This window comes from Anolis sagrei, chromosome 4, assembly GCF_037176765.1.
Source record: "Anolis sagrei isolate rAnoSag1 chromosome 4, rAnoSag1.mat, whole genome shotgun sequence".
Taxonomy (NCBI): domain Eukaryota; kingdom Metazoa; phylum Chordata; class Lepidosauria; order Squamata; family Dactyloidae; genus Anolis; species Anolis sagrei.
In genome coordinates, this window is record NC_090024.1 from 2,136,589 (window position 1) to 2,146,634 (window position 10,046).

Below are 10,046 nucleotides of genomic sequence, written 5' to 3' on the forward strand. Positions count from 1 at the left end.
GGCCTTTTGCATCTGGCAGATGGTAATCTTTTCAGCCCCGATTGCGTTTAAGTACAGGTCAAGGTCTTTAGGCACTGCACCCGGTATGCCGATCACCACTGGGACCCCCTTGACTGGCTTGTGCCACAGTCTTTGCGGTTCGATCTTTAAATCCTCATATTGTGTCAGCTTTTCCAGTTGTTTCTCTTCAATCCTGCTGTCGCCTGGGATTGCAACATCGACAAACCATACTTCGTTTTTTAACATGATCGTGAGGTCATGAGTCTTGTGCTCCAAAAGTCTATCAGTCTGAATCCGAAAGAGTAACTTGACGTGTTCAATCTTTGTAACTTTTTCCAGCTTGTGGTCCCACCCATTCTTTGTTGCAGACAGACACTATTTGTGGCACAAGTTCCAATAAATCATCTGAGTATGTTATGCCTCTGCTTGTAGTCCGTCTGCTCAATCTTCTTGCAGCAGCTGAGGATGGGATCAATTGTTTCATCTGCTTCCTTGCAGCATCTACACTTGGGTATTATTATTATTATTATTATTGGATGATAATATTGGATTATTGGATGATGTGTTAATTGCCCCAACAGTGCTGCAGAATTCGAGGAGGCACGAGTGGAGGGCGAAAGAGAAACGTGCCAGGAGGAAGGTGCGTCAAGCCAACCCCGACCGGGACCGCCTTCCACCTGGAAACCAATGCCTTCACTGTGGGAGAAGATGCGGGTCAAGAATAGGGCTCCACAGCCACCTACGGACCCACAAGGAAACCCATCATGGAAGACCATCTTACTCGCCCAACGAGGGATCGCCTAAATAAGTAAATTGCCCCAACTCTATTCTCCATCTTCATTGCTATGATACTTCACCTTGTTGACGGGAAGCTTCCCACCGGAGTGGAAATCATCTATTGGACAGATGGCAAGCTGTTTAACCTCAGCAGACTGAAAGCCAAAACCAAGGTTACAACAACATCTGTTATAGAACTCCAGTATGCTGATGACAATGTCGTCTGTGCGCATTCAGAAGAAGATCTACAAGTCACTCTAAATTCCTTCGCAGAAGCATACCCGAAGCTTGGCCTGTCACTGAACATCGAGAAAACCAAAGAGCTGTTCCAGCAGTCACCGGCCAATCCCTCTCCAATGCCAGAGATACAGCTTAATGGTGTAACATTAGAAAATGTTGACCATTTCCGCTACCTTGGCAGCCACCTCTCCACCAAAGTCAACATCGACGCCGAAATACAACACCGCCTGAGCTCTGCAAGTGCAGCATTTCCCGAATGAAGCAGAGAGTGTTTGAGGACCGGGACATCCGTAGGGATACCAAGGTGCTTGTCTATAAAGCTATTGTCCTCCCAACCCTGCTCTATGCCTGTGAGACGTGGACTGTCTACAGACGTCACATGCAACTCCTGGAACAATTCCATCAGCGCTGCCTCCGGAAAATCCTGCAAATCTCTTGGGAAGACAAGTGGACAAACGTCAGCGTGCTGGAAGAAGCAAAGACCACCAGCATTGAAGCGATGCTCCTCTGCCATCAACTCCGCTGGGCCAGCCATGTTGACCGGATGCCCAGAGCAGTTGCTCTACTCTGAACTTAGGAATGGAAAAAGGAACGTTGGTGGACAGGAAAAGAGATTTAAAGATGGCCTCAAAGCCAACCTTAAAAACTGAGAGAGAACTGAGAACTGGGAAGCCCTGGCCCTTGAGCGCTCCAGCTGGAGGTCAGCTGTGACCAGCAGTGCTGCAGAATTTGAGGAGGCACGAGTGGAGGGTGAAAGAGAGAAACGTGCCAGGAGGAAGGCACGTCAAGCCAACCCCGACCGGGACCGCCTTCCACCTGGAAACCAATGCCTTCACTGTGGGAGAAGATGCGGGTCAAGAAGAGGGCTCCACAGCCACCTACGAATCCACAAGGAAACCCATCATGGAAGACCATCTTACTCGTCCAACGAGGGATCGCCTAACTAAGTAAGTAAGTAATTATTGGATGAATAATTTGCCTCTTGAAATGTCTGCGTATGATTATTAGTTGTTTATTAAATGTTACATAAATTAATTCTAGCCTGTGTTAAGTACGACTCCTCCTGTCTGCCTACACACACGTCCTTTGTCTAAAAAACAAAGCAAAACCCAAGGACAGGTACACAAACACCTGGACGAAAAAGTGTGCTATTCACGCACATAGAAAACCGCAGGCACGCACGCAGGATGTCGAACAATGGCCAATTAGAAGCATATAACATGTACAACAATAGCCAATTAGCAAAGAATACACAAGTGCTTAGGAATCCTAGGTAAGAGAAGGTTTGGTAGGAACTCACAAAGCTTTGTGCAGAGCACCCTCTCTGCAAATAGTTTTGTCGAAGGCTTTCATGGCCGGAATCACTGGGTTGTTGTAGGTTTTTTCGGGCTATATGGCCATGTTCTAGAGGCATTCTCTCCTGATGTTTCGCCTGCATCTATGGCAAGCATCTTCAGAGGTAGTGAGGTCTGTTGGAACTAGGAAAATGAGTTTATATATATATATGTGGAATGACCATGGTGGGACAAAGGACTCTTGTCTGCTGGAGCTAGGTGTGAATGTTTCAACTGACCACCTTGATTAGCATTTGATGGCCTGGCAGTTGTTTGGTGTGGCTTGTTAGTGCCTGGTGCAATCTTTTGTTGAGAGGAGATAAGATGTCCCTGATTGTTTCCTCTCTGTTGTTTTGCTGTTGTAATTTTAGAGTTTTCACTAGGTTGTTGTAGGTTTTTTCGGGCTATAGGGCCATGTTCTAGAAGCACTCTCTCCTGACCTTTCGCCTGCATCTATGGCAAGCATCCTCAGAGGTTGTGAGGTCTGTTGGATGTATTATTCAATGTATTATTGAAGCCTTTGAGACTGGAATCACTAGGTTGTTGTAGGTTTCGTCAGGCTATATGGCCATGTTCTAGAAGCACTCTCTCCTGACCTTTCGCCTGCATCTATGGCAAGCATCTTCAGAGGTAGTGAGGTCTGTTGGAACTAGGAAAATGGGTTTATATATATATGTGTGTGGAATGACCATGGTGGGACAAAGGACTCTTGTCTGTTGGAGCAAGGTGTGAATGTTTCAACTGACCACCTTGATTAGCATTTGATGGCCTGGCTGTTGTTTGGTGTGGCGTGTTAGTGCCTGGCGCAAACTTTTGTTGAGAGGTGATTAGATGTCCCTGATTGTTTCCTCTCTGTTGTTTTGTTGTTCTAATTTTAGAGTTTTCATGGTTTCTTCCTTTCTGTTGAAATTGTCCAAATGCTTGTAGATTTCAATGGCTTCTCTGTGTAGTCTGACATGGTGGTTGTCAGAACCTATGCTTTTAAAAAAAGAACCTATGCTTTAAAGCAGTGTTTCTCAACCTGGGGGTTGGGACTCCCGTGGGGGTTGCGAGGGGGTGTCAGAGGGGTCACCAAAGACCATCAGAAAACATAGTATTTTCTGTTGATCATGGGGGTTCTGTGTGGAAAGTTTGGTCCAATTCTATTGGTGGGGTTCAGAATGCTATTTCATTGTGGGTGAACTATAAATCCCAACAATTACAACTCCCAAATGGCAAGGTCTATTTTCTCCAAACTCTACCAGTGTCCGCATTTGGGCATATTGAGTATTTGTGCCAAGTTTGATCCATATCCATCATTGCTTGAGTCCAGAGTGTTCTATGGAAGTAGGCGAACTACAACTCCAAAAAACTCAAGGTCAATGTCCACCAGACCTTCTCAGTATTTTCTCTTGGTCATGGGAATTCTGTGTGCCAAGTTTGATTCGATTCCATCATTGATGGAGTTCAGAAGGCTCTTTGATTTTAGGTGAACTATAAATCCCAGCAACTCCAGCATTACCAAATGACAAAATCAATCACCCCAAACCCCACCAGTATTCAAATTTGGGCGTATTGGGTATTTGTGCCACATTTGTTCCAGTGACTGAAAATATATCCTGCATATCAGATATTTAGATTACGAATTATAACAGGAGCAAAATTACAATTGTGAAGTAGCAACGAAAATAACATTATGGTTGGGGGTCAGCACAACATGAGGACCTCTACTAAGGGGTCGCGGCATTAGGAAGGTAGAGAAACACTGTTTTAAAGCCATTGAAAAGTCATTCATGACAAAACACACTTTGGGTTCGGTTGCTTAACCAATTACAAATCCACCGCATTCATAGAATCATAGAATCAAAGAGTTGGAAGAGACCTCTTGGGCCATCCAGTCCAACCCCATTCTGCCAAGAAGCAGGAATATTGCATTCAAATCACCCCTGATAGATGGCCATCCAGCCTCTGCTTAAAAGCTTCCAAAGAAGGAGCCTCCACCACACTCCGGGGCAGAGAGTTCCACTGCTGAACGGCTCTCACAGTCAGGAAGTTCTTCCTCATGTTCAGATGGAATCTCCTCTCTTGTAGTTTGAAGCCATTGCTCCATTGCGTCCTAGTCTCCAAGGAAGCAGAAAACAAGCTTGCTCCCTCCTCCTCCCTGTGGCTTCCTCTCAATATTTATACATGACTATCATATCTCCTTTCAGCCTTCTCTTCTTCAGGCTAAACATGCCCAGTTCCCTAAGCCGCTCCTCATAGGGCTTGTTCTCCAAACCCTTGATCATTTTAGTTGCCCTCCTCTGGACACATTCCAGCTTGTCAATATCTCTCTTGAATTGTGGTGCCCAGAATTGGACACAATGTGATTCCAGGTGTGGTCTAACCAAAGCGGAATAGAGCATGTGGAGCAGGACTTCCCTAGATCTAGACACTAGGCTCCTATTGATGCAGGCCAAAATCCCATTGGCTTTTTTTGCCACCACATCACATTGTTGGCTCATGTTTAACTTGTTCCCCACGAGGACTCCAAGATCTTTTTCACACGTACTGCTCTCGAGCCAGGCATTGTCCCCCATTCTGTATCTTTGCATTTCGTTTTTCCTGCCAAAGTGGAGTATCCTGCATTTGTCCCTGTTGAACTTCATTTTGTTAGTTTTGGCCCTTCATCTCTCTAATCTGTCAAGATCGTTTTGAATCCTTCTCCTGTCCTCTGGAGTCTTGGCTCTCCCTCCCAATTTGGTGTCGTCTGCAAACTTGATGATCCTGCCTTCTAGCCCTTCATCTAAGTCATTAATGAAGATCCTGAACAGGACCGGGCCCAGGACGGAACCCTGCTGATGGCACTCCGCTCGTCACTTCTTTCCAGGATGAAGAGGAAGCATTAGTGAGCACTCTCTGTGTTCGTCCACTTAACCAATTCCAGATCCACCTCACCGTAGTTTTGCCTCGCCCACATTGGACTAGTTTCCTTGCCAGAAGGTCGTGGGGGACCTTGTCAAAGAAGGCCTTCCTGAAATCCAGGTACGCTCCACCCACGGCATCATTCCCCGCATCTACCCAGCTTGTAGCTCTATCGAAGAAAGAGATCAGATTAGTCTGGCATGACTTGTTTTTGATAAATCCATGTTGACTATTAGCGATGACCACATTTGTTTCTAAGTGTTTGCAGACCGCTTCCTTAACAATCTTTTCCAGAATCTTGCCCGGTATCGACGTGAGGCTGACTGGACGGTAGTTGTTTGGGTCATCCTTTTTTCCCAATGTGCCTAACCCACATTGGACTTGTTTGCTTGCAAGAGGGTCATGGGGAACTCTTTCTGAAATCCAGATCTGCTCTCTCCTCAGCATTCTCTGCATCTAACAAGCTTGTAACACCACTGATAAAAGAGATAAGATGAGTCTGGCTTGACTTGTTTTTGAGGAATCCATGCTGACTTTTAGTCAACACTGCATTCTTTTCTAAGTGATGGCAGTTGGCCTCCTTTATGGTGTGCTCCAGAATCTTTCCAGGTATTTTATTTATCGTGTCAGGAGCAACCAGACAGTTGTATTGCATTTTTAACAAACAAACAAACCACAAAGTTTGCAAGCTTGGTAGTGGATTAGAAGTCCTTTGAGCAGTATCTGGCCAACTTTGAGTGCCTCTGGTGTTGCCGCAAGAAGGTCTTCCCTTGTGCATGTGGCAGAGCTCAGGTTGCATTAAAGCAGGTGGTCAGTGGTTTGCTCTTCTCCACACTCGCATGTCGTGGACTCCACTTTGTGGCCCCATTTCTTGAGGTTGGCGCTGCATCTCGTGGTGCCAGAGCACAGTCTGTTCAGCGCCTTCCAAGTCGCCCCGTCTTCTGTGTGCCCAGGGGGGAATCTCTCATCTGGTATCAGTTCTGGGATTGAGCCTGCCACTTTTGGACTCTCGCTTGCTGAGGTGTTCCAGCAAGTGTCTCTGTAGATCTTAGAAAACTATGTCTGGATTTAAGTCGTTGACATGCTGGCTGATACCCAAACAGGGGATGAGCTGGAGATGTCTCTGCTTTGGTCCTTTCACTATTGGCTGCTACTTCCCGGCGGATGTCAGGTGGGGCAATACCGGCTAAGCAGTGTAATTTCTCCAGTGGTGTAGGGCGCAGACGCCCAGTGATAATGCGGCATGTTTCATTCAGAGCCACATCCACTGTTTGAGCTTGGTGAGATGTGTTCCACACTGGGCATGCGTACTCAGCAGCAGAGTAGCACAGCACAAGGGCAGATGTCTTCACTGTGTCTGGTTGTGATCCCCAGGTTGTGCCAGTCAGCTTTCATATGATATTGTTTCTAGCACCCACTTTTTGCTTGATGTTCAGGCAGTGCTTCTTGTAGGTCAGAGCACGGTCCAGAGTGACTCCCAGGTATTTGGGTGCGCTGCAATGCTCCAGTGGGATTCCTTCCCAGGTAATAATCCTCAGAGCTCGGGATGCTTCTCTGTTCTTGAGATGAAAGGCATATGTCTGTGTTTTAGATGGATTAGGGATCAGCTGGTTTTCCTTGTAATAGGCAGTAAGAGCACCTGGAGCAGTGATTCTCAAGATGAAGCCACAGGGAGGAGGGAGCAAGCTTGTCTTCTGCTTCCCTGGAGACTAGGATGTGGAACAATGGCTTCAAACTACAAGAGAGGAGATTCCATCTGAACATGAGGAAGAACTTCCTGATTGTGAGAGCTGTTCAGCAGTGGAACTCTCTGCCCCGGAGTGTGGTGGAGGCTCCTTCTTTGGAAGCTTTGAAGCAGAGGCTGGATGGCCATCTGTCGGGGGTGATTTGAATGCAATATTCCTGCTTCTTGGCAGAATGGGGTTGGACTGGATGGCCCAGGAGGTCTCTTCCAACTCTTTGATTCTATGATTCTATGATTCTATGATAATATAAAAGTATTTTCCAGATTTAAATAAATGTATAATATAATATAATATAAGTATTTTTCAGGTTATAATACAATATAATAGTATTTTCCAGATTTAAATAAATGTATAATACAATATAATATAATTTAAAATAAGTATTTTCAGGATATAATATAATATAATATAATATAATATAATAGCATTTTCCAGATTTAAATAAATGTATAATATAAGATAATTTGAAATAAGTATTTTCCAGGTTATAATATATTATAATAGTATTTTCCAGATTTAAATAAATGCATAATACAATATAATATAATTTAAAATAAGTATTTTCCAGGTTTAAATATAACATAATTATATTATAATATATAATTATAATATAATTATAATAATATCATATCACAGAATAGTGATATGATATTATTAATTACTTTCCAGATTTAAATAAATGCTTAATATAATTTATAATAAGCATTTTTCAGGTTATAATATAATATATAAGCATTTTCCAGATTTAAATAAATGCATAATACAATATAATATAATATAAGTATTTTCCAAATTTAAATAAATGTATAATATAATATAATTTAAAATAAGTATTTTCCAGGTTATAATATAATATAATATAATATAATATAATATAATAATATCTTCCAGATTTAAATAAATGCACAACACAATATAATATAATTTAAAATAAGTATTTTTCATGTTTAAATATAATATAATTATATTATAATATATAATTATAATAATATCATATGATATAATAGTATTTTCCAGGTTTAAATAAAATATATAAGCATTTTCCAGATTTAAAGAAATGGATAATATAATATAATTTATAGTAAGTGTTTTCCAGGTTATAATATAATATAATAGTATTTTCTAGATTTAAATAAATGCATAATATAATATAATATAAATGTTTTTCAGGTTATAATAGTATTTTCCAAATTTAAATAAATGTATAATATAATATAATATAAGTATTTTCCAGGTTATAATATAATATAATAGTATTTTCCAGATTTAAATAAATGCATAATACAATATAATATAATTTAAAATAAGTATTTTTCAGGATATAATATAGTATAATAGTATTTTCCAGATTTAAATCAATGCATAACTTAATATAATTTAAAATAAGTATTTTCCAGGTTATAATATAACATAACATAACATAATAATATTTTCCAGATTATAAAATAATATAATAATATATATTTAATTATATTATATTATATTTAATTCTAATATAATATAAATATAATATAATTTAAAATAAGTATTTTCCAGGTTATAATATAATATAATAGTATTTTCCAGATTTAAATAAATACATAATATAATATAATATAATATAATTTAAAATAAGTATTTTCCAGGTTATAATATAATATAATAGTATTTTCCAGATTTAAATAAATACATAATATAATATAATATAATATAATTTAAAATAAGTATTTTCCAGGTTATAATATAATATAATAGTATTTTCCAGATTTAAATAAATACATAATATAATATAATATAATTTAAAATAAGTATTTTTCAGGTTATAATATAATACAATACAATATATAAATATTTTCCAGATTTAAATAAATACATAATAAATATAATATAAGTATTTTCCAGGTTATAATATAATATAAAATAAAATATATAAACATTTTCCAGATTTAAATAAATGCAAAATATAATTTATAGTAAGTATTTTCCAGGTTTAAACATAATATAATATATTTTCCAGGTTTATTTATTTATTTATTTATTTATTTATTTGCTGCATTTGTTGACCACCGTTCTCAGCCCTGGGGCGACTCACGGCGGTGTACAACATATAAAAGACAATTTGCAATAATGCAATAACGAAAAATCAACATATCACTAGTACACAATAATATAATTACACTAAAATAATCCGCTCCGTCTTATCGTAGAATCATAACCAATCTCGTAATCCATATTCCGTTCCAGTTGTCATTACCAGTTAATGTAACACTCAGTTAAATGCCTTCTCAAATAGCCATGTCTTTAGGCTCTTTCGGAAAGACATAAGGGAGGGCGCCTGTCTGATGTCAACAGGGAGGGTGTTCCACAGCCGGGGGGCCACCACCGAGAAGGCCCTATCTCTCGTCCCCGCCAGACGTGCCTGTGAGGCAGGCGGGATCGAGAGAAGGGCCTCCCCAGACGATCTTGTGGGCTCATAGGCCGAGATGTGGTCCGAAAGGTATTTTGGGCCGGAACTGTTTAGGGCTTTGTAGGATAACACCAGCACCTTAAATTGGGCCCGGTAGCAGATCGGCAGCCAGTGGAGCTGGGACAACAAGGGCGTTGTATGCTCCCTGTGTCCCGCTCCTGTTAGTAACATGGACTAGCTGGAGCTTCCGGGCCGTCTTCAAGGGCAGCCCCACATAGAGAGCGTTGCAGTAGTCAAGGCGGGATGTGACCAGAGCGTGTACTACCGTGGCCAAGTCAGACTTCCCAAGATACGGGCGCAGCTGGCGCACGAGCCTGAGCTGTGCAAATGCTCCCCTGGTCACCGCCGAAACCTGGGGATCCAGGCTCAACGATGAATCCAGGATCACACCCAAGCTGCGAACCTGCGCCTTCAAGGGGAGTGCGACCCCGTCCAGCACAGGCTGTAACCCTATGCCCTGCTCGGCCTTGCGACTGACCAGGAGTACCTCTGTCTTGTCTGGATTCAATTTCAGTTTGTTCACACTCATCCAGACCGTTACAGCGGCCAGGCACCGGTTCAGGACCTCGACAGCCTCCTTAGTAGCAGGTGGAAAGGAGTGACAGAGTTGGACATCATCTG